Below are 24,724 nucleotides of genomic sequence, written 5' to 3'. Positions count from 1 at the left end.
CCATTACGGGAATAACCAACTACTTTTTAAAAAGTAAATTTAAGGTCCACTCCACACCTGAAACAATTATTGCAGCAAAGAACGTATGATTAGATGCATCACATAACCTAGGAAAGAACCTACTGCTATTATTCTGCTAAAATCATAGTATTAAACAAACTCCTCAATGACTTAACATTATATTCATAGAGTGAGGCATTCCCCAGTCTTCATCAAAGAAACTTCTGTTCATGATCACTAATTAACACAGAGATCCATCACTGTCCAAGATACAGAGATCAAGAGACTCAAGAACGTTCCATAATACTTAGAGCACATAGACATCATGTCCTCCAAAGATGCAGGAATCAGTGCAGAAAAGGGGGAAGAAAAAATTTTAGAGTGACAGTAGTGAACTACCACAGGGAAACTGCTTCTTCTGGACACAAAGATATGCACAAACAGTTGTAGCATTAGCACAAACCCTTTGCAAGCCCAAGCCAAAAAAAAATAAAAAAATCCCAGTGTAGAACGGAAGTTAGGCATGAAGGTGCACCACTAAAAGAAGAGTTGTTTGCACTTGATAGTTGGTATGAGAGAATGGGCTCATTTTCTTTAATACTCTAGCTTCTGGTAAGTCCATTACAGTGGAAGGTCATGTACCCAATAATCTTTGGTAGAAAAGAAATTACCATGATGGGAGAAAAAAGACCCAGATTTGGATGTAAAGGGAAGGGGTGCATATGAAAAGAGGCAAAGAAGGAAAGGTGAATGTGATCAAAAAAAAATGAGCAAAATTCTCAAATAACTAATAAAAACATTTCTAAGTCCAAACAGATAAACCAAAATCAAAGTAATCAAATTGAAACTAATTTTACTGTATACATATATCAAAATAATTACTTTTAAAAGAAAATTTGAGCCACTAAAAGGAACCAGGAGAAAAGAAAACAATTTGGAGAGAAGGCTCCTGCAGAAAGTTGGAGCCCTGCTCAAGGAGTACTTATGTTAAATAAATGTGAATGATATGATGATGCCAATGTGAAAATGCTAAACCAGGCTGGGTCTAGTAACACACAGTTGTAATCCCTACATTTGAGAGTTGGAGCAGAGACTCAGGAGTTCTAATACATCCTCAACTACATAGCAAATTCAGGGCTACTCTCTCTCCTTCTGGCCAGTAGTGTTTGTTTGTTTGTTTGTTTGTTTTTTAATTGAAAACCAGAACATTCAAGGAGCCCATGAGTAAGTCAGACAAGGGAATCAATGTAAACATTGTAAAATATCACCCTGAAATGCCCATATCTTTGAGTAAAAGACAGGGTATAGTATTAGGTACAACAGAGAGGAAAGAAACACACACACACACACACACACACACACACAGGATAGTGCCTTTTGAGTATTCACCTGACTTAACTCATGCTACCTATCTGCCTGAGCAAGGGATCTCGGCTTTCCACACCACATGGTATCATTTACTTATTGATTTTTACATTAGCTGGCCTTTTAAGACTAACTAGGAACAGGCTGTCTGAGCATGTGTCTTGTGGCCAGTGTAGAAACACATTTATGTGGGCTCCACTATCCATGTTCCCCTATCCATCCTGGGTCTCATTGTGGACTGAACTGTTTGTTATAGCACTACTTATAATTCTAAAATGTCTTTCAGGTACTTCTGGCCCATGAGGACAGGAATTTCCAGGTATTAGGTGAGGCTAGTGTCACCTCTGGCCATTACCAGAGAGAGAAGTTAACACTGGCAAAATAACTATGTCTTAATTGTTTGGTGAGGTGCTTACAGCTGACTTAAAGGTAAACAATTAGTGCATGTTTCTACCTGCTCAGTGATCTACCTAGGACCTATATCCTGTGTGCCATTTCAAGTGAAGATGGAATTTGTTAAATGTTGAGTTTTGAAGGCATGGTCTGAGGAAGCTTGCTACAAACCAGGCCAGCTTAAACAGGGTTGTGAGGCTTTTTGTTGTTGTTATTAAGGCCTTCTGTTTCCATGTTTTCTCATGGGCCATGCCAAAGCATATTCTAAGAGTTTCAAAAAAGAAGGATTACTATTTAGTATTTTATAACATTGGTCCTCACCCACACTGTGGGTTTCATCCTGGCATCGTCAATGAATACTCATGTTCTGAAGCAGACAGCTCATGTGAACAATGAGTTTTCTCTCTGAAGCAGATCAGCAAAGAGTCTTGCCTCTCACAATCATTTGCACCTGTTTGGAGCCATCCTTAAATTCACCTTCAGTGCTCAATCCTATTTGCCTCCCACTTGACTCAGCTTCATATTGAGGCAAATTACCCATAACCTGCCTTTCGAGAATAAATCATTGTACCTTGCAGCCTGGAGACCACCCTCAGCTCATGTCAGTCTGCCTACTGAAGTCTTGGAAATGTGCTCTACTGGGGCCTCTGGGCTCCACAGGGCTCTCTGGCTCAGCAGCTACCTGTCTTGGTATCTTCTTTGCACTGTCCTCCACGCTGCTCCATCAGCTCTGATACAGACATTCTGTGATGTGATTCTGAAACTAGGGGATAAAGGTAGCACTCCTGCTTGGTGATTTTCATCACATCAGAATCTTCTCTAAATAAACTCTGCAGAGCGTGCAAGAAGATAATTGCCTCTTCAGTGTCAGCAGGCCAGCCTAGGAGGCAGGCTATTAGCATGTCTTAGGCCTGGAAGGTGGAAGCTATGGTTATTACATCTTCCAAAGAACTACCAAGGCACAGGAATCCATGGAGGCAGGGAAGGCACCACCAAGATGAGGCAGAGGGGGACTCCTCATCTGCCTTCAGGAGCAGAGTCAACAGTGGGGGAGAGAAGAAAGGAGGAGAAGGCAGGACCTTGGACAGAGCCATGGAAGCCAGAAGCATAATAAGGAGGAGCTTTGGGGAGTCATTGGAGAAGAGGAGGAAGGATGGAACATAGGGAGTTATGGGATGGTATGAAGCACCTCAGGCTGTATAGTTGCAAGGAAGGGCAAGTACTGAACTGTCTATGGAGGAACAGTGATTCTGTTTGGACCACAGGCCAACAGGCCCCAAGGAAGTTCAGGTTCTCAGCACTGAGGAAGTGGCTGACACTGAGCCTGTTACATTGTTTCCACTTCCATGAATGACTGTCAGACCCTGAAGGATGATGCCTTTAGAGTCTGCATTTCCAGAAAAGTTCTAGAAAATAAGCTCTTGGCCTGTGAGAAGTGAGGTAGGAATGGCATTCCTCTGAGGAAGTTCAAAACAAGTCTCATCGCTCTGAACATAAACTATACAGACAGGTTTGCTGTCTTGCAAAGGCTGGGTCTCTGGGTGTCACCAACAATCACAGAGAATCAAATGCCTTGACTAGCCAATAATTCACAAGGTAGAGGCAAGTTCATGTGTAAAATCAGTCAGATAAATGCCAGGAAGACCAATAAATGCCAGAAGACCACTGTGTTCATTAATATTGATAGTCAAGTTGATCTAGCATCATCAGGATCTAGGATCACCAAGAAGACAAATATCTGGTCATGCCTGTAAGAGAGTTTATAGCTTGATCTAGCTGAGGAGGGAGACCCACCCAAATGAAGAATGGTATCATTACATTACAAAATGAACCTTTCCTTTCTTGATTTGCTTTCACTGGTTACTTGATCACAGTGTCAAGAAAATTAACTTATAAAACAAATGATGTGAAAAGCATCCAATCAGAGCATGGAGGAAGGAGCAGAGGCACTTGATGACATTTTACCTCAGTAAACTGGTACATGTCTTTTCTCAAATCAGCCTTTCTAAAGCCTTCTTTCATTTTTTAAGTTGAAAGCCTTTCTCCTTCCAAGTGACAGTAAATAAATTCAAGCATCTTTCTGATTGTCCTCTCACATAGGAAGAATGCTGGGCTTAGTGTAGGCAGATTTTGACATTTGGTAACAAAAGAAACTCTTACTCCCAAGGGTTGGAGGATTGCTACCATCATTAAGCATATTTTGATAAATATTTTGAAGGTAATTGAAAACAAGCAAAGTGGAGAACTAGTTCCTGCACATTAAGAACCTGCTTCTCAGAGCTGGGATACATCCTGACCCCCAAGTCTGCCTTTGCTGCCTTCAGGTTCATTTTGACCAGGTGGGGAACCCCTGAAAGAGTCTAAGATGCACATGGAAGAAGAGGCACAGGAAAGGCACATCCTGCAGCCCACAATGAAAGGCTCTCCAGAATCAGATGGCAGCCCGCCCTGAGTGCCGCTCAGTCCACCTGTGCAGTGCTGACATCTAGTCTATTCACAAGCTGTGTCTGTGTGTCTCAGCACCTCATCTGCTCTTGTCAAGACTCACCTTCACCATGTGAACTCTGCAGGCTGAGCAAGACCATCTAATACTCTGATAATCTGAAGACCATGGAAGATTCATGTTTTCTCCACAATGGAGATCCTTTCAGGGGCACCCATGAGTATTGCAGTTTTAGGATGGAGGTCCATGATAATTCTAGTGGACTGATGTAGAGGCTTCACATGAACATGGCAATTTAACATCACCTGTTTCTCAGGATATGAAATCCTAGGATATACTCTCTATGCCAAATACCCTCCTCATCCTAACTCTGCCTGAAGAAGTTTCAGGCAGGGATCTCTATCTGGTTTTTGAGCATCTTGAATTTAAGTGTCCAGTCTCTTACTGCTATTTGTCAGGAGTCACTAGAGACCTCACTGAGGATGATGACCCTGACCACATAATGAGGAGAAGAAATACAAAAAAAAAAAAAAAAAAAAAAAAAAAAAACAAAAAAAAAAACTTTGCTCTCACATGGCACCCTTGACCCTGAATTTGACCAGGAGACAGGAAATGCAAATGAAAAGCCTGTGGCCTTGCTGTTTATGGCTGCATTAAAACAGGGACCACTCATGGTAGATTCCAAAATGCAGCCATTCTCCAGAATCCATCATGTCATCTATGCTTCCCTAATGTGAACCAAGAGAGGAGGAGACATCCCTTCAGCCTATGGAGACATGTGCAGGCCACAAGGGAAAGGAAACACTGGCCTAGACTCTGAGCTATTTTCCCATCTTCCACATGATCTTCTCTGTGCTACCCTCTTGTCCTTGCACAGGAGGACAACAATCCCACAGATTTTGAGTTGTTTTCTGAAGATGCCATGGTGGAATGTGCTTTGTGAATTCAGCTGTTACAGAGAACTGCGCTGGTTATAGAGGGATTTGGAAAACAGCTGAAAAGCCTAAAATAAGTGAAGCAGGACATGCATCCAGCAGTGTCATTATATCACAGCCTTTGCTCAAAATTACCCCCAAAAAATCAGGACGTGAAGGATGAGAAGAGTGACCCATGTGGCACAGGCCTCCTGTAGCTTCCTCAGGTATATTACCCCACAGCCCACCTCCACAGATCCTTAAAGGTCAATGCTGCCGTACCAAGTCTCTCAAGGCAGACATCAAGCTGGGCAGCAGGAGATGGAGCCCAGCGGTGACTATGACATGGGGTGTGGGAATGGTCAGCCTCTGTGTTACTAGAACTTCTGTAGAAGAAACTGAAGAAAGACGGTTAAAAAGGAGTTCATTTTCATGCACAAGCACGAGGCTGAGTGCTCTGTGCCTGTTCAGTGAACTTCTGTGAACTCCAGGTGAGACTAAACTTGGAGTATAGAGGCACACACAGGTAGGTGGGGGCCATCTTCCCCTGGGGAAAATAAAATACAACTTTAAACTGCAATCTGAGTCTCCACATAGAACCACCATTTGCAGTTCTTGGAAAGCTGATGGGAAAGTGGTAGGAAGGTATGAGAATAGACTTTTGTAATTAAAAAATTATTCACTTATATTCATTATTCATTATATCCTTATCGTAGCCCCAACCCTACTTCCCTCCCACCGTCCCTCCCTTTCTCACCTCCTCGCCTATTCCTCAGAAAGGAGGAGCTCCCTTTCCAATCCACCCCAGCTCATCAAGTTGTATTAGTGGAGAGGAGTGGACAGCCCATGCAATTTAGGCAAATTGGAGGGATAGAGAGGGCTGCAGCAATGGGTTCTGTTCAGTGCCATTTCCCCAACCAGAAAAGAATTCTCTAGAACAGGGTTCACATTTCAAGTGACTGCTCCGGTAAGTGTAGAGCTCACTGCCATGGCAGCATATATGTAGGCATTGCTAGTACATTAAATTATTAAATAACTAAAGATTAAGCACAAACATGAAGGATTATAAGAAGGAAACATAACACATCTCTCTTTGTGCATCTTCTAGACCACAGAAGCCAAAGCGGCTCTCCCACCCAGAAAGCTCAATGTCCATTTTGATGCATACCAGGCCAGAAACCCAGTCCCTGGGCCTCTGATCTACTGAGCATGTCTGAAGAGGACCAAGTATCAATTTCTTTTGGCAGGATGCACTCAGCGGCGCTCTTGACCCACATTCCACCAAAGTTATTAATCAAAGTAATAGTTTATTTTTTTCACCAGAAAAATAAACCCTGATGCACTCAGCGTGGCAGTCCTCTGAGCGCCACTCTGGCTTTGTTTGACTTGCAAAGTGCTCTTATTATGAAGAATTATTCAGTAATGGATGAGGAGTCTGTGAACACTTCCCCCGCACAACATTAATTTACTGAGCTATATGGCGGTGCCGCTGGTAGGGACCACCAAGGGTTATCTGGGGTCTGGGAGGGCCGGGGATGCCTGGAGAGAAGGCATGCCGCAGATCAGTCAGCTGGCCTCTGGCAGCCAGAAAGCTTCCCGAAAACTGGCTGTAGTGGAGAAGGTACCTGCTTCCCAACAGAGTGTCTAGCTGCTCCATGATCTCCAGATTCTCTCAAAGTGAAACTACAGCCCAGGTTTGCCCATCGTAATACCAGTGAACATCTAGGCTTTACCTATGGACCCTGGACCGTTCGTTCTGAAATGTCCATGAACTGAAGTTTCATTTGGGACTATTGTTTTACTGTAGTTGAAATGTAGATTTCATGGGATGAGGACTAATGATTCTCTCCCCTCCCCCCACACTACTGCTTATCTAAGAACGTTTTTCTGAAAGAACCCGATTGGCACAAATGCCTAGGTCACCCCTCGCCTCTCTCTAGGCCCTGCTCTTCCTCCCGCTCCCTGCTCAAAATCACCATCAGTGAGGTCTCCTACTCTCGATCTTTCCCCAGATCTCCATGAACTCCCCGGGAACGGAAGGGCAGGACTGTGTCCAGGAGAGCTTGTGGGTGACACGAAGCCTTTCTGAGCCAAATGCATTTTTTGAGGAAAACGGCAAGTTCCGAACAACAACTGGCTTTTCACCTACTCCTGACCTGAGGCCTAAACCCTGTTTCTTTCCTCCATTTCTTGGCACACCTAGAAGCCAGGGACCAGGGTGGGCTGGTGCCCTGTCAGACGGCTCTATAGTCTCCCTAGCTCTGCAAGGTACGTAAATAAAAGAGCCCAAGAAGAAAGACCCAGCTCATGTGGGAACCCGTGTAATGGAAGAAGGCATGAGGGAAAACAAAAGGCCACACAGAGCAGAGTGAGGGGACAAGCATTTGCTGTAGCTTCTGAGACCTTGGTGGGTCTGTTAATACCATCACTTCAGGCCTCACCTGAGTGAAGGAGAAACTTCCCGAAGGTGCCCACAGTGGTGGAACCTCCCTGCCCAGGGTCAATCCCAACCCCGAGAGCTGCTCATCTAGTTAACATTCACACAAATATCCCATAACACATCCACATTACTTAGCTCTGATTGAAATCTCTGAATGGACAGATGCCACAATGCGCAGCTCAAATTACTGCTTATGTCTCTTCACAAAATAACATTTTCAAGTTGTATTTGCTTCAACAGGTTGAGACGCACACATGTGAATTAAAGCATGCATGGGCTATAAGAGCAAAAGGGATGGGTGGGTGGTTTTGCAGGCCATTCACACTTAAGAGGTCATTATGTAGATGCCACAGTGGGAGAACCCGGAGTGCTCCTGAGCTTCCAATGCTGGGGCCTCCTGTCTCTCCTGAGGCTTCCTCATGGCACGCTCCAGGCTGCCACCATGTCTTCACCTCAGTTCTATGCTCTCAGACTCTGGAGAGGGACTAAGGAAGGGATTAAGTGGTGACCTCCCTTAAGTGGTGTTCATGCTAGGACTGATGAGGCCTTATGTCTGTTTGCTTTCCCACTCTGTGGACAAACTAAAGATGGAAACTGTATTTTCCATCAGGGTCCCCCTTCCTCTCGCATGGAAAAGGGGACTGTCATGGTACCACTGGCCTCAGAGAGGAGATGAGAACCACTGAGCTCAAAGGATGAGGTCTGGAGCGTGGTGTGCATGGCACCTTTGTCTAGGGCTGGCTCCCCGGTTGCAGTGAGGCAGATCAGGGAACACCACAATGTAACTTGGGAGGCAGGCGGCAGACACGGTAGCTTTGCCACTCCTTCTTCTGCTTCCCCACCCAGTGGGGGAGCTGAGGGCTTAAGTGGTTTGTGTTTAGTCACTCATAAATAGTCTCTACTATAACATTTCTAAACACAATTGTGGATGTTTAGCTTTTCCCAGAGTGACATGGGACTAGGAGATTGCCAGGTACCCGCTGCCAGCTCCGAGGGTCTGTGTTCCCATGATGGGGCCAAAGCCAGTCATTTGTCATTATCCTGAATGTTTTGTCTTCTCTGAGAACTCTTCTGCTCCTAGACTCTGATTTCAGGTCCCAGGGCTTTGGGGCATCTACAGGCTGTGAGTAATTGTTCAAAGGGTGAGGGTGAAGTGGTAGCTGTGAGCTTATGCCCAGGGGGAAGCCAGCCAATGGGTGTGGCCCTGCCTTCACTCAGTCTTCACACAGCCTGTCATTCTGACCCCTCCTCTCCTTTGTGCGTGTGGGGTAGAGGACCTGACAAAGAACACTAACAAAATTTCAACAGAAAACTGACAGGATAGCAGAAGAGATGAAGTCAGCAAGTTGCGCTTTGTGGGACTTGTTTGAAAGACGGACTTTTCCAACTTCATGCAAAATGCATTTCAATACATCCAAGGCTCTTCTTTATGCCGGGAAATCGGAGGGAGCTGCTGTGTGAAAAAAGCCATCTGCACAGGAGAACTTTGTTGAGAACACACAGCGACACTTCCTCCTCAGATTAAAACTAAGCGTCTTTTTTATGTTGTGATAATTGCTGCATTTACTTCATTTAAATAAAGAAAAATATCACACTGTGATTGAATTTAAACTATGAGGAAACTTTCATCTCTGAACAATTATACGATAACTAACGTATTAAGATGCAATTACCAGGGCTGGAATCTTTCCAGAGCACCGGCTTGTAATATTTTCTGAATAATTTCCTTAAAGCGTTCCCTTTGATTGCACTTTCCTATTGCTTCTGTAATGATCTTAAGGACTATTTCTGGTGAATGTCTGGTAGCCCTGGCTTCTGTGGCTACCAGGTCACTCAAAAATTGAGAGAATGAATGGGTGATTTCAACAAGTACCACTGAAACAGTGTACTTGGCACGTTAACACTTTCAGCTCAGACCCTTGGTTTTCAATATGTGCAAGGAGTGGTTAGGAAAGACCAAATTATAACATGTTAGAAATAACAGGATTTTGTTTAAAAAAAAAAAAAACCACCAAGTGGAAGGGCTCGTACTTCCAGTTTTGTGGTGTGTTCTACATGTAAGTCTCCCCTCTGTGAGAAACATCAATCACTTCAAATAGGGCACACAGCTACTGCAGGGTCCTCCATTTTCATCACTTCTTACATACTGAAAGGGGCCTTGTCCTCCATTTTCTATTTTAGAACACAAATCCATGGTGTACACATTTGTAACACCTCCTCACTTTGCACTTGACTTTTTACCTTCCAGTGGAAGGATGGAAAGAAAGAACTGTATGAGGCTTGAGGAAGCATTCTCATCCCAAGCAAGAAGCAGCTGAGATGTCAAGGCCACTGCTGGTGGAGATACATAGTCACTGGCCACTGGAAAGACCCATCTTCCAGGCCAACAGCTCTGAAGCTCCACAGGCTGCAACACTAATGAAAAAACTTAATCTCTCCTCGTGCCCCAGAGTCTAGAGAGCATGACCAGGAACAGGCCAGTCCTCCACCATGGCAGCCTAGGATGACATGTGTTTGTTTTTGCTTAAAGAGAGAGTTTCTTTACTGAAGGACTATAAGGACAAGAGAGGTTCCACCACGACCTGGGTGGAAATGCCTCTGAAATTTTTAGAAGTAAACGTCACGTAAACCCAGTGTTCAGATTTGTCCCGTTTAATGATAATGTGATTTAGGCAGCTGAAAGGCTCTAAGTTACTGGGAAATAACTTTTGTGATGTCTCTCAATGCGTTTGGAGCTTGGCAAGGTCTATGCAATCTTTACGAGTGAGTAGATATGGAAAGATGAGGCTTCCCATGGCAACAGACCTGAGATCCAGCACAGAGACCCCAGAGAGGGAGAAGTGCTGCCCTGCTTGTTTTTTCCAGCATTTTCCCCAGTCTGTCATGTTCTACGACATTGTGTAACTTCTGAGTTTCCTCTTCAACAAGGTGAAACCCAGAGAGTTTACAGAGATCAGCCCAGCCAGCCCCTCTAGCACCTTGAGCTGTGATGCCTTCTATAGTTAGGTCTGAAGCAGAAGGATGCCCACTGGCAAGAAGGACTTAGAAGCAATCGCCTTCAATGCTAAGCATGTGACTGAGGAGGAGAAGGGAGTGGAACACGGTACTGAAGTGGTGGGCGTCCCAATAACTGGCCATTACTTCCTGACAGAGGCCTGTGGCGTGAGCAGCTTTAAACATTTGCCAGGTCTGGCCAGGGGTGAGCAGTGGCCTTGTAAGTGGCCTTGGGAGAGAAAGGGACAAACCCATTCCAAGCCAGCCAGGCCTCCTGACAGGCTAAAGAGTCTTGTCCTCAAGAATAATGTCCCAAAGTGATCTAGTATTTGCATAAAATGGCTTGTTAACCCCCTTAATCTGTGCAAGTAATTCCACTGTTCATGTCCAAATACATTGGTGACCTCAAAACACTGTAGAAATTCAGCACACAAATTTATCTCAAGACCTAACTGCTATAGAGAAGAAATTGATAACCATTATAATTTTATTTATGTGTGTGAGAGAGAGAGAGAGAGAGAGAGAGAGAGAGAGAGAGAGAGAGGAGAGAGAGCGCTTGCTACATCTGTGTCAGTGCCTGTGCAATCCAAAAGGGGGCATCAGATCCCCTAGAGCTGCAGTTGTAGGTGCTTATAAGCACATAGTGTGGGTGCTGGGATCTGAACTCAGGTCCTCTGGAAGAGCAGGAAGTAAGTACTCCTAACCTTGGAACACCTCTCTCCAGCCTCACAAAGGAACTTTTAAAATGTTAACTCTTTGATAAAATGCTGTTGTGTGTTGTAGACTTCTTTGGCTGAGTGGGCTCATAGGTCCTGGAATTACCGAGGTGGTTTTCAGAAGCTGGAAGGAGCAAGGTCACTTACAGATTGGTTCTTAGAAGGACATTGTGGGACACTGGGTCACAGGAAGGGTTGAGGCAGCTGGCCTTGCCATAGAAGGCTCAAAGAAGCCAATGAAGCCCCAAATGTTTGTGAGCTATAGATCTAATGGTGTGGCTGTCAATGAAACACACTTGGTAGATTTCACAGGAACATAGTTTGCATCAAAAGTCAAAGCATAAATGTTTAATTAGTGCCAATACACTAGCAGAGTGCCGTGTGACTGAGAGGACAGCCTGAGAAAGAAGAGCTCATGCTGATTGATCCCATAGCTCTGCAAGCGGGGTGGGTGTGAGTCACCTTACAGAGTAACTTTTCTTCACGGAAGTCAAATACCATAAAGACGTGAAAGACCGTGGGTCATTATAAGTGATGATTCTAAGGAAAGTTTTGAGTTCAGAGGAATAAGAACAAGATAAAGAGCAGGAGATATGGTGGCCAAGGACCCATTCTCTTGTTCTTCATCTCTGAAAGCCAGATGTTGAGGCTAAAACATTGCTAGCCCAGAAAATTGCCCTCAAACATTTCTCAGGATACAAACTTTCATCATTGTTCATTTCCCTCAGCACAGTATAATTATTTTGGCCAACATTAGCATGGACATGAATATTTATTCAGGAGCACTTACTAAGAGGAAGATTTATGAAGCAAGGTGATGGAAGGTTTCTGGTTTTCATTAAGGTCAATCTCCATAATTAATTTGGGGTCAATTTTGTTAATTTATTTAATTGAGCATCATAAACAAAGATTGTGGGTTTTTATATCTTGAACATAAGAAAACATTTCAGTATACAACTGGCAGAGACTGTTCATATTCCATTTACAAAAAAAAGCACACAGATAGCCTGGAAACATGCGAAATATATAATTGTCCCAGTAAGATAAAATGTAACATATCCAGAAACAACAGTCATAATTATCCATGCTGCCGCTGTAAGCACTCTTCCTGTGTCACAGTCTTCCTATGCATGTTGTTTTGAATTTTAATTTAATTGCATTCTACAAATATAAATTGTGTATTTTTGTGATGTCTAGATTCAATGTTCTTCTAATTTTGTTGTTTAGAGTGGTTTGCCTCTCCCTGGGTAGATGGCTGTGACTGTCAGACTGCCTACCTTTCTCATCATGGATGCCCTAGCATTCTCCAGTTCCTCTTTAGCTATGCCCTCTTGAGCATATCAGAGTCACAATTCACTCCTTGCCAATTGTGTTGAAGCGCTGGGGTGACACTGGGAGCTTGCACACGCAGGACAAGCCAGCTAGGCACCCCAGTCCATGGACTTCACACATCAAAGGTTCTGGTTTCGAGAATACCAGCAAAGCCCTTGGAGCACTGCTGCACCAAGCCAGCCCTCCGTGCCATTCCAGAAGAAGACTCCATGTGCACCATTCCTGCAATGTGGACAGAGGCTGAGATCCACACAGACATCCCACCCAGAGACAAGGTCACACGCAGAGATCTGTAACCCAATCTGGCCCTAGTGAAAAAGAAAGCATCAGTCTCTGGGAAGTAAAGTTTTACTACGCAGGATCCTGTTTCAAAGACTTGGATGAATGTTACAGAATGCCAGAGTCCAAAACCAACCCTGAGAGATGTTCAGAAGCATCTACCACGGCTCAGCTTTCAAGGTTGAGGTGGTCCCCATGCCCTTCAAAATCTGATGCCTTTCCCCAACTGCAAAGGTAGATTTGGGGCATGCATTTGAATATGTTCTGGGAGGGAGTGTGTATTTCCTTAACAATATGGGTGGCAATTTGTAGAAAGTATTATGGGTACTCTTTCAAAGAGCATGCTTTAACTGAGTAGGATCTCACCCTCCTCATGTTTTCCTCTTAAAGGTAGACTTCTTTTGAGATTTGTTGAGAAATTAATTTACTTTACATAAAGACAAGGGCTTATGAAGAGTTTCTAGCATGGATTGAAGGTTTTCACAAGAAAATATTTTTACCAAAGCAGGCTTATTCTAAAATAGGTTAATAGTAATATATGTGTGCAGACTTGCATTCCTTACACATATCAGTAATATTAATATAACATGCAAAATCAATATAGTCTTCTGCAAAAATGCATATAATTTTCCTGAATTTGAAATTATTTGATAATACCAACTTTGTGGTAGCTATTTGCTGCCTATGCCAGACAAACATCTGTACCTGAGATGCATCACCAGACTTTTTATTTTACATTTTTAAATCTATTCTTTTTACAGGTGGTTTTGTCATCCTTGAAGAAAGCAATGGATCAATGAAATGGGGATTTTCCCAGTCACCAGTCATTTCAGTTCTGTGACCTTTACAACGTCCTTGTCTGGGTCCTCCCTAGAGCCACCCTCTGCATGCTGTCATCTCTGGGTAAGGGAAAGGGTCCATGCTCACAATCAGACTCATCTCACCTGTGTTAGGACAACTCCAAAATCACATGGCTCTCCTGGGCATCACGAGAATAACCCCAGTTCCCATGTGACCCCAACTCAAGCCCAGGACTTCGGCTCATCCTGGAAGTCTTTACACCTTGTGTGCTGTGGGTCCTGCTCTCTTGACACTGCAGGCCACGGTGGTGCACTTTCCCTGGAACTTTCCGGAGCCACCTGTAGACCTTCAGTACAGAAAAAATTCCCATTTATGAATTTCCTTCATGTGGAGAAGCGAGACTTTGCCTTTTATGTAAGCCTAGCATAATAAAAACAAGATATCTCTGTGTGTACCTAAGGACAGGAGTTCAGATCTGCAGCCACCATGTAACAAGCCAGATGTGCTGCGATGGATGGTGTAGGCAGGTGTAGGCCTGGAGTCCCTGGATACCCAGGCTAACCAAATCCGTCAGGTCCAAGATCAGGGAGAGTAATTTTTCACCAAATAAGATGGATATCATTAAGGAAGACACCTAATGTTGACTCCTAGCCTCTGTACACACACACACACACACACACACACACACACACACACAGAGAGAGCTATGTTTTTACAAACTTACTTCCTCACACTGACTGGTGGCCCTCTTCCCAACATTATCCATTACTAATTCCTGTAGTATACAGAGCCTGCCTCCATAGGAAAGTTGTTTCTCTGGAAAAAAAGTTGAGAAAACACATATATTCCCTTAAAGGCAAAGTCAAACATAGAGAAAGCCATGCATCGGAAGGTAGCTGATTGTCAGGATCTAGAATCACATGGGTAACAAATCTGTGGGGTTATTTCTGAAGGACTTTCTAAAATGAAGGTGCAAAGACCTGTCCTAGCACCACGGGAATGGGCAGGGGTCCTGGACTGAGCAGGAAAGGCAGAGGGAGCGGAGCACCAGCCTCCACCTCTCTCTTCTTCCCACTGGTTGCAATGTGACCAGCTACTTCACACTTCTGCCGCCAGTTCCTCCCTGCTCTGTTGGAACAGAATAAACTCTCCATCCTTACGTGACTTTTGTCACAGCATTGAGAAAAGTGACTGATACAGAAACATGTGTCCACGAGGCCAGAGCCGAGCCTCCTCTGACTTGTGTGGCTGACCGTTCTCATTTGCCCTTTCAACTCTGCATTCTCACAATCATTCAGTGACTCCATGTGCTCTGCATACTGTGGATGACACTAGAAGGAAGCCCTGCCCTTGAGAGGGATGAGTAAATCATGATCTTAGCCAATCCTGCTCTCAACAAAAATAAGTGTCTTCTGCCCACACGAATTGCAGGCATGACAACAGGCAGGGAACTTATGGAGGTGAAGAGGCACGGAGGAGGGAGGCACATTTATCTCTGTCCAAAAAGGCCTGTGCAGTGGTCATTGTGTCCTTGTGTTCCTCACCCACAAATTCAACTGAACTCAGATTCAAAATGTTCAAAAATGTAAATTCTCTGAACAAAAATGGAGTTTTCTCCTCCTTGTTACTCCTTAGACCGCAGACACAGTACAATGACTATTTACTTAGTGATTACAGCTGTGGCCAGGAGTTTTTAAACTGCCCAGGGAAAACTTAATGTGTAAGCTTGGGTGTTCATGGATTGTGGGCCAATGCCTGCACCCATGTGCTCCGAGCCAACCTTCTACAGACACACAGAAACTGCCCTTTGTGGAGTCAGTGATGAGAGGCCAGGGGCATCATGGAATTTCTATGGCTTGGGTGGGTTCCTAGGAGTCTGAGATGTAGAAGTCACGGGGTGGTAATCAGTTCACAAGGGCCCCAAACTCTTCAGAAATACAGGAAGTCTGATCCTATGTGTGGCCAGTAGAATTGAAAACGAAAGTTGCTGCCCATCACTCAACAGAAGAAACTCCCCACAGAGTGTGCTGGATACAGGGCAGGACCACCCTCTCTGGGGCCTGTCTTGTCTGGGTGCTTCCAACTGATGAGAAGGCTCAAATGTCCAGGAATGTTTGCATTGCAAATTCTGGCTGTATTTCTCCAGCTCCTTCAAAACCCCTCACTCCTGAGGGCCTTTCCTGTCTGTGTTGTATGTGTTTGCTTATCCTGATGTCTCTCTTTGCATAAAAAGCAATCCCATAATCCCTTCGATCAAAGAGGCTGGGGTTTATTGACTGATTTCCTGGTGTCAGAGGTTAGAGCGCACTTTCAGACACAGGGGATATGAGGAAATAAAAAGGGTAACATATATGAAAGCCAAGGATAAAAATCCCAGCACCCAGCGAGATCTTCAGGGCTGTAACAATCGCTGCTGTAGATTCTGTATGCTGCGCTGGAAGTCGGTCAAATATTCTAAGTAAGAAAACAAATCATCCCCAGATGAGCTTACCACAGAGGGGTCACTGCCCACTTTCCCCCAAGACTGCACAGCTACTAAGCATGCTGGAGCCGCTGCACCCCAGGAGCTGCAGTGCACAGCAGGGTCTGAAGGCAGACTGAGAAGGCTTGCTCCCAGAGCATGCCAGGGCACTACACTCCTGAGGATGCAGCTGAAGAGCCTTGGGTTGACTTGAGAACCCACTCCCAATGTGGCCATGAGCTGCTACACAAGTGTGTTCAGAAACTAGAGCAGCACCTTTCTCAACAGCAGCCTTTGCCCAAGACACTGATGTTAACTAATTTGGATCACCTGTCTCTGCCTGAGTAGGGGAGATGGGTAGTGGCTACCTTCTTTATTAACAGGGGGCATGTGCACAGAGTTTGATGCCCAGGAGACCTGAGGCACACAAACAGGAGTGTGTCATCTGGCCTGAAGAGGGTCAGGTCATTTATAGATACCACTGTCTAGCCGAGCCCTGGTAAAGAACAGGGTCCTGCAGCTGTTCTGGGCATGTGGCAAAGGGAGTGCCTCTTCTCTTTACCCTTTCTCTACCCTGCCTTTCTCTTCTTACTCTCTCCCTCTCTTTTTTTCACATTCCGTCTTCCTTTCCTTTCTTGCTTCCTCCTTTCCTTCCTCTCCTTTATGACTGCCCCCTTTCTCTTTCCTATTTCCTCCCTTCCCTACCTCCTCTTGAAGATCACCCTATCTTCAGGGGACCTGAAGGTTCTCCTGTTTTGGGCTGCATCTATGTAAATAACAAATCTGCTTCTATAACTTGTATATGAAGATGGTTTGCCTTATAGACTCTAGTAGTTGCTAAAACTATAGCCAAAGATATAGAGACAGACAGAAGTAACACTTTCCTTTTTTCTTCTCTGCTTCCTTCCTCTCCCCCTTGCTCTTTCCTTCTGGCCATTTTCCTCCAATATTCCAGACTTTAAAAAGTACCCATTTACCCAGAACTCATTCCATTTAATCAACAACTTTGGCTTGATCCTGAAGGCTTCCTTCACTGAAGTCATTAGTCAAGACTCTCCAGAGAGGCATTTGACAAATAAAAAATACCATGTCCATCTTCTTTTAATGAAGGGCATAATTTTGTTCCACAATGTGGATCTGCTTCTGCACATTAGATGAGAACTTTCCTGCCTACCTCCCTTTACAAAGTTCTCAATGGGCCAATGGATTTGCTTCTGTAAAATTCTAATTCTCCATATGCCTTGTACCAGCCTCTTTAGAACAAAGAATCCCACCATCCTACATCAATTACCAGTCCTTGGAGAAAACTCTCGCTTTCTGAATGATACAGAGATCATCAACAGAAGAGAGTACCAAACCCTTCCAGCTACTGCCTCCTGGGCAATTTCTTAGAATAGGCTCAGTCTGGTCATATAGAACATGCTCACATACAGTAAAGTGTATGAACCAGGTTAATGCAGTGAGGTAAAAAGGGGCAGAAAAAAATATCAGATTTAAGCCCCAAATCTGTGAGCTTAGCCCTAAAGCTGAAGAAATTTGGCTGAGTGGTTGAAGCCTTTTCTGTGTGTTCCCAATTGTCATGGAAACTAGAGACTCCCCAAAATTTGTGGGGCACTCTAGGTTTATATATTCAGGAATCCATTTTTAACTTATGGGGGGAGTCTTTTCAACTCTAAAATAACACAGGCTGTAGCATTTCAGCATGTCCCATAGCCATTTCCAGGAAGCACAAGAACAAGGTTTGGGCTCCTCACCCTCTTCATTCAAGATCTTGCCTTCCAGAAAGTTCTATGATTATTTTGTGAGCTATACACAGCAGGCATAGAGAAGACTGGATCTTACCTTAAAATGGCCCCTCAAGTCCTCCTAGCCTTAATCGGCTGTCACACTGTCCTGGCCGCTCCACTCACTTGTCTGCCATCTTACGCTGATGAACACTTCAGCAAAGGAGTGAGTCATTGCTCTACTTCAGAACCTCTTCCTGAGCCTCCTGTTTCCTGCTAAGAATGTTAACAAACATAAATTAACAAAACAAGCTAAAATTGGAAATGATGTCCTATTAATGTACTTCAGAAACACTCTATTGGAAGCAGTAATTTTGGTGAAAATTTGCATAGCATATGGTGTAGCCGACTGAATTGTTTACAGAACACTGGATATAAAGGTAATTAAAATCTCTGGATGCATATTCAAAGCCAGCAAGTGATCTTCAGCTTGCCCTCAAGCATACTTTGTAGTCAGTGTTGTTTAAGACCCTGCATGCATTATGCAATTAAAGGCAAGTATGGGCTCACTGGATGTTCTGGCCACATGAAACAGTAAACACTTGCCTAGACAGCTGGACTCAGAGACCTGAGACCTCAGGGTGGGTCTATCCCCTAGGACATGACCTATATCCACCATGTGGTCATTCTTTCTGTAAAACAATGACATGCTTGCCCATGTCTGTAGACCCTAAGACTGGCTTAAAGTACTTCTGTTCTTTATGGTGCGCATTTTCCTGAATAACAGATCCATAGTGTTGCATCAGGTTAAGGAGGGCATCATTTCTGTTATTCTCATTTGTAAAAGTGAGAACTGAAAAGTCTTGGATTGTGAGAAACTATCATTGACTGAGTTTGGTGAACAATGAAAGACAGACAGTTCAGTTCTTACACCGATTGTCCACTCATACTTGGTGCAGTGAGCAAGCTCTGAGGATGGAGGCAGTGCATGCATGCCCTACTCTCCAGAGAAGTTCTCAACCTGTGGGTCACAACTCCTTCGAGGGTCAAACAGCCCTTTCATAAGGGTTGCCTAAGACCACTAGAAAACACAGTTGTGAAGTAGCAATGAAAACCATTTTGTTTGTGGTCAATAGAACATGAGGAACTATATTAAAGGGCCACAGCATTAGGAAGGTGAGAATCTCTGTTAGAGAGGCTCTCTCACTGAACTTGAGCTTACTGATTCAGGTGGGCTGGCTGGCCAGTGACTTCAGAGACCATTTCTACACCTGCAGCACTGGGATTCCAGATCTCTGCCAGCCCCTCATGCTTCTAAGAGCCTAATTCCAAGTCAGGGTGACCTTGTGGTCACTAGGAATCAGAGGGAGAGTTCTCAGAGAAAGATGGGCCACCTCCTCCAGGATCCAGGGATAAGATGGTTTGCTTGGCTCATCCTTCCTCAGCAAGGATGCTGGGCAGTAGTCTCTTTGGAGGAAGGCTTATTTTGGTAGTAATGCTGTCCCTTGTACACCAGAGACCTGGAAAATGGATCTGTGTCCTAGCATGACAAATTCAGGGATGAGAAGATACTTGTAGAAGGATGATATGATATTGTCCCAGAGAAAAGTTAGAGATGGTCCTGCAGAAGTTGAAGGGCTATGGGGAATGACAGACTACCTCCACAGGATCCACAGCTCTCACAGATATAATTTCTGACAAGCTCCAAGAAAAGAAAAATTGAGATGACTTCAGCATGGGGGAACATCAGCCATGGGTTGAAAACAGGGCAGTAGCCATTCCTCCTGGATGCGAATATCCTTGTGGTCCCTGAGAAAATGAGCATAAGGCCACAGACACAGAAATGAATGGCTTCAGTTTACCTAGGGCAGAAAGGAGTCCCTGGGGGGGCATCTCTACTCTGGGTCAGGAGTCTCATTCTTGGGTGGAGGCAGGAGACATGTTCCTGAGGATGTGGGAGTCAAGAAAAAGTAAGAATTGGTTTTCTTGACAGTCCAGAGATGGGTAGAACAGGGAGACAATGCTCATTCCAAAGGTTTGCTGCAGACTCAGGGTCCTCCAACTGGCTTTGCCAGTGACAGGGTGATAAGCACAGTGGCCATTAGTCTCCTTGCACAGGTAGTGAATGAAAAACCAGGACATAAGTCTGTCTGATGTGGGAAGAGTGTTGATTTAATCATGATTCTCACTTGCTCTGCCTATAATTTGAAGGGAAGATAATTTTCATACAAAGCCAAGTTACATACCATTTTAACAATAGCAGTGTATTTTAGCTACCAGACATGTAGTTCAATTGGGCACCGTTAACATTCCTATGTCATAATTAATGTTATAGCAAGGATAAACACCACACAAAGACCTGTGTATTGAAGACCTTGGTGATATTGGGTGCTGGTAGATCCTGCATAAGGTGGTGTCCACTGAGAAGTCATTAGGTCACTGAGGATGCTCCTGAGGTGGACCTGGGAACCGCGTCATTTCTCACTCACTCTGCATCCTTGCCTTGAGGTGAGCAGCGTGTTCTTCCACATACTCCCTGCCACTGCTATCTAGCAATTAGAGTCAATGTGTTAACCACAAGAACATTCTCCACTAGAGTCTATGATTAAGAATCTCTCTGTGATTAAGTATTATCTCAGGTAAGTCACTGTAGTCCTAGAAAGCTGGTAAATATGGTAAATGGTACCAAAAGGCGATTGTCTGTCAAAGATATTCTGATGACATGGAGGAGCATGTAGCATTGGTGTGTGTAAAGAAGTTGTAAGGAGGGGTTCAGAAAGCCCAGAATGTAGACCAAGCAGGCCCTAACCATTGTTTCTGGGGTGAATAAGAAGACAGGTGGAATACAGCCAGTAGAGAATGAACTGGGCTGTGGGTGGAAATTAGGACTATCTCAGGCAGGAGCAACTGGACTGGAGGCCACAGTGAAAGGGAATTGCACAGAGGACACACAGCTTGGAACTTTTGTGGTTTGCTCTGCTAGGTCTGGGGTTTTGTCTGGACTAATCCCCCAGCTTCACTCCCCCTCCCCCATCCCTTTGGATTGGGAACAAGCATCCTGTGCTGGTCCCATGGTGTATATTTCAAGTACAAAATTTTGCCCTTTTCTAGAGACTCACAGCTGAGTGTGACTAAGAGGCTTTGGGCTGGATGTGTGGCCATCATCTCAGGAGAGCCATGCTGCACGAGGTGAACCAGGGCAACGGACAGAATCAGGTATCTGAAGTCTGATTCCTGCCAAGGGTGTATCAGCTTCATAATGTAAGGAGAGTTAAAAGCACATCAAAGCTTCTCTCTGTCTCCCCATCCTAGAATGCTCACTGAAAATTTACAAAGCAAAAATTAAGTCAATGAAAATAAGTCCTCTTTGCTATTCTCCAATGCACACTGTGCTGCTGACAGTAACAATCTCCCTCATGTGTACCAGCTATAGCTGAGCTGTGGGACCAGAAGGCACCCAGGCTGCCGGTGAGGAACGGGGTCATGGCCATCTTCCTTAGACTCTGGTAAATCCAGGTTGTGACATAGGCACTTCCAGTGTTGTTACAGGAAAGACAAAGGCTTGAGGCCAAGCTTGCCTCTGTCAGGGAGACCAAGCGTTTACAAACATTATCTAGTGAACTTTTGAAAGGATTCCCAGTTTGTGTTGTCCCAGGCTACCAAACAAGTGCTATGCCGTGACATCATTACAAAACGTGTATGTTATTGAGCTGAACATGGGAGCATGCCTTCTACCTGCAGGTAATGCAACACGCTCTGCCAGATGCAAAACAAACAGTTGTTACCACAGGATAATTCGAGACAGTGAAGACCTGTGTGCTGGGGGTGCTGCTCCACACGTCCCTCCTCAGGCATGCAACCTGGCCCTGGGTGCTTGCCAAAGGGAGCTAGAGGGAGTTTTTATGAGCAGTGTGGTTTTATGCAGAGAACATTCTTTCCAGGTGAGCCGCCTGAGAAATCCTCTCTCGGCACCCATGAAGATTTGTAAATGATTAACAACCTCCAGGCTCCAGTGTTGTCTGGCTTCACTTTTGCTTTTTGATTTAAATTCTCACTCACATCCTTTGGCTGAGCCAAGGCCCTGCCTTTGTCAGATGTCATGAATGAAAAGCTGTTGTCCTCTCCAAGCTGAGCAGTTGAAGCTAGCATGTCCCTCAGTCAGGTACAGAAAAAGCACCCCAAAAGCCAAGGTGTGCTAAGGAGGCTACTCCCTTGCTGAACCCCATCAAAGACACATTTACTAGATGTTCCACCTGAGTGGGTGCAGTGAGGAAGCCCTCAGCTTCCTGGCGTTCACTCTAGGAAGAGCTCTTTCCAAGGCTGGAGAAAAAGTGGCTAAGTGACAAGGATGTCAGAGCAGGTAGAGGCCACCTGGGGCTGCTCAGTGGGTTAGAGGATCACCTAGGCTAATAAAGAATCTGGAGCAAACTATGGTCTCTTTGGGGGAAACCTGAAATAAGGCTCACACAGACACTGGGACTCATCTTTTACTCCAGGGGAGCTCGGTCAGAGGTCATGAGCAGTGTCATATAACGTCCATCTCGCGGTGATAACACATGTAATAGCTGCATACCATCATGAGATATTTATCTTTTTTATTCTAATGTGGTTTGTCCACATGTTAACCTACCTGTCAGGTCTTTGCTGTGTGGGATGCACACCTGCCTGCCAGGCACATCCATCCTTTTAACTGAAGAACAGAAGAATCTCCGCAACATGCTGAGGGCAGATATCCGGTCTCCACTTTCACAGGAACCAATTCACCCTCATTCCAGATGCATCCATGAACCAGAGCAATGCAGATCCTACCCCACTGCCATCTATGTCCTGGAGTTAGCCTTTGTGCCATTCTGGATGCTCTGTGCATCACCTTTCAAATGCCATGTAAAGAATTTTGCAACTATCCCCTCGAGTAAGTGGTGTCATTCTCAACCTTCTTTGAGACATTCACCAGGAAAGCGGTTTCCAGTTGCCCAATTTCTAATGGATTGATTCAGACCAGGGATTCTGATGAGGAACTCAGTAGGGCATCTGGTCTTTTGATCTTTCTTTGTACTTTATAGTAGACATCATTGTTGCCTGGTGAGTGACATGGTGCTTTCCATGAAGTGAAATTCTCCCATTTCCTAAGGATGATTGAATTTTAAGCTTTATTAATCTGATATGTGAAGAGAATTAGCCTTAACCAATGAGGTGGAGAGTTTCCAATCAATGACTTTAAAATATACTCACCATCAAATACGAGAGTTTTTCCTACATGGAAGCATAAATTTTATGCTTAAAGTTCAAGCACGTTTTACTAAACTTGTGTTGCTAGATCCACAGACTTTCGGGTGATACCAACCTGTGGCAACGCATATGGTCACAGATTAAATGGGACCTCCCAAGGTAATGGCCACACATAAATGGGTCATTACAGGGTACATAGTGACACATCAAGTGAGACATCACAGGATATGTGATCATACATCACATGGGACATCACCAGGGTACATGACCACACTTCTATACTTTTATCTCCTAATTCTTCAAAAGTTACTATTTAGGATTCTATTATTATGGAAAATCAGTTCAACTGACAAACTGATAAAAGACCTACCAAGGACTTCCTGGGCAATGGCTGACTCCAACCCTGCAGAGACAGGACAAATGGACAAGGATATCTTACCAAGAAATAGGCAAAAGAAATTCTGCTAGAGTGTGTCTGAATGCTCAAGCCCTAACTGTCCTACTGTCCAAATGTCATCAATTTTTGCATCTATGAGTCTAATATCGGCTTTACCAGCCTCTTCCCCAGAATGCACCACAGTTTTCTCTTCATGGCATTGTGGGTTATACTCTTTGGTTCGTCAGGACTTCCGAAGATCACATTTCGGCTGCAGTGTCACTGGACCATGGTGATTGGAGTTAGCTTCATCTCTACCATGGACTGTGCTGGCAGAGCACTGGAGCTGCTGTTATCACTGACTCTAGTTCTTGGGTTGAAATGCTACATGTACTTTAAGATTGTCAAGTATTTAAGAACTGGTCATATATTCAGTTTTGATGTCTTGGACGAGCTACAGCTGATAACTGGAGTTAGGGCTGTGAGCATCCTCTTACACAGCTTGGTTCCAAGTGTGCAGGTATTATACTAGCTTGTCTCACAGCCACCAGCAACAGTCACAATGGCCACAGGACCCTTACTTTTGCAATCAGAAAGAAGATGCAACATGCAAGTTCCCATGTTGAAATTGATGAGCCCATGGACCTACTTTCTGGGTTCTGACAAAACTTTATGGTGTCCACTGTGAGCCTGGGAATCCATTGTCTAGCCACACTATGACCACAGCATTTGCCTCCTAGTTACAGATCTGGAGGTTGCACTTGTTACAGATGCTTTGATGAGACAATCCACACAGCTTTGATCCCCCAAACTTATCAGCAAGCTAGAGCCAATAATTCATTTTTTAAGAAAGCCATGTAAATGTGCAGGCATGTATAAGTGCAGATGCCCACAGAGGCCAGAAGAGGGGTTGGATACTCTAGAACTGGAATTCAAAGAGCCTGTGAACTGAACTCAGCTTCCTTTGTGAGAGCAGTCATCGTCTTAACCACTGAGATATTTCTCGGCCTCTAAAAATTAACTTTTCAAAGAGAAAGTAAGCATGGGTGTTTTTAATTGGAAAAGAAAATAGCAGAAGTGATCATCTTTCCTAACTCAGAAACTTGTCCCTGGGGCAGCGGCTCCCAGCTAGGGAGAGGTAAAGACTGTGGTTCGGCTTAAGCCTGAAACTGAACACTCTGTGGCTGAAAACACCCCTAAATAGACAATTTCATTTTTGCTTCTTTCAGGCCCGACCATCTGAAGTCTGTTACACGG

This window comes from Meriones unguiculatus, chromosome 3 (genome assembly GCF_030254825.1).
Source record: "Meriones unguiculatus strain TT.TT164.6M chromosome 3, Bangor_MerUng_6.1, whole genome shotgun sequence".
Classification (NCBI taxonomy): Eukaryota; Metazoa; Chordata; class Mammalia; order Rodentia; family Muridae; genus Meriones; species Meriones unguiculatus.
The sequence above is the reverse complement of the archived record's forward strand: the minus strand, read 5'-3'. Positions refer to the sequence as shown.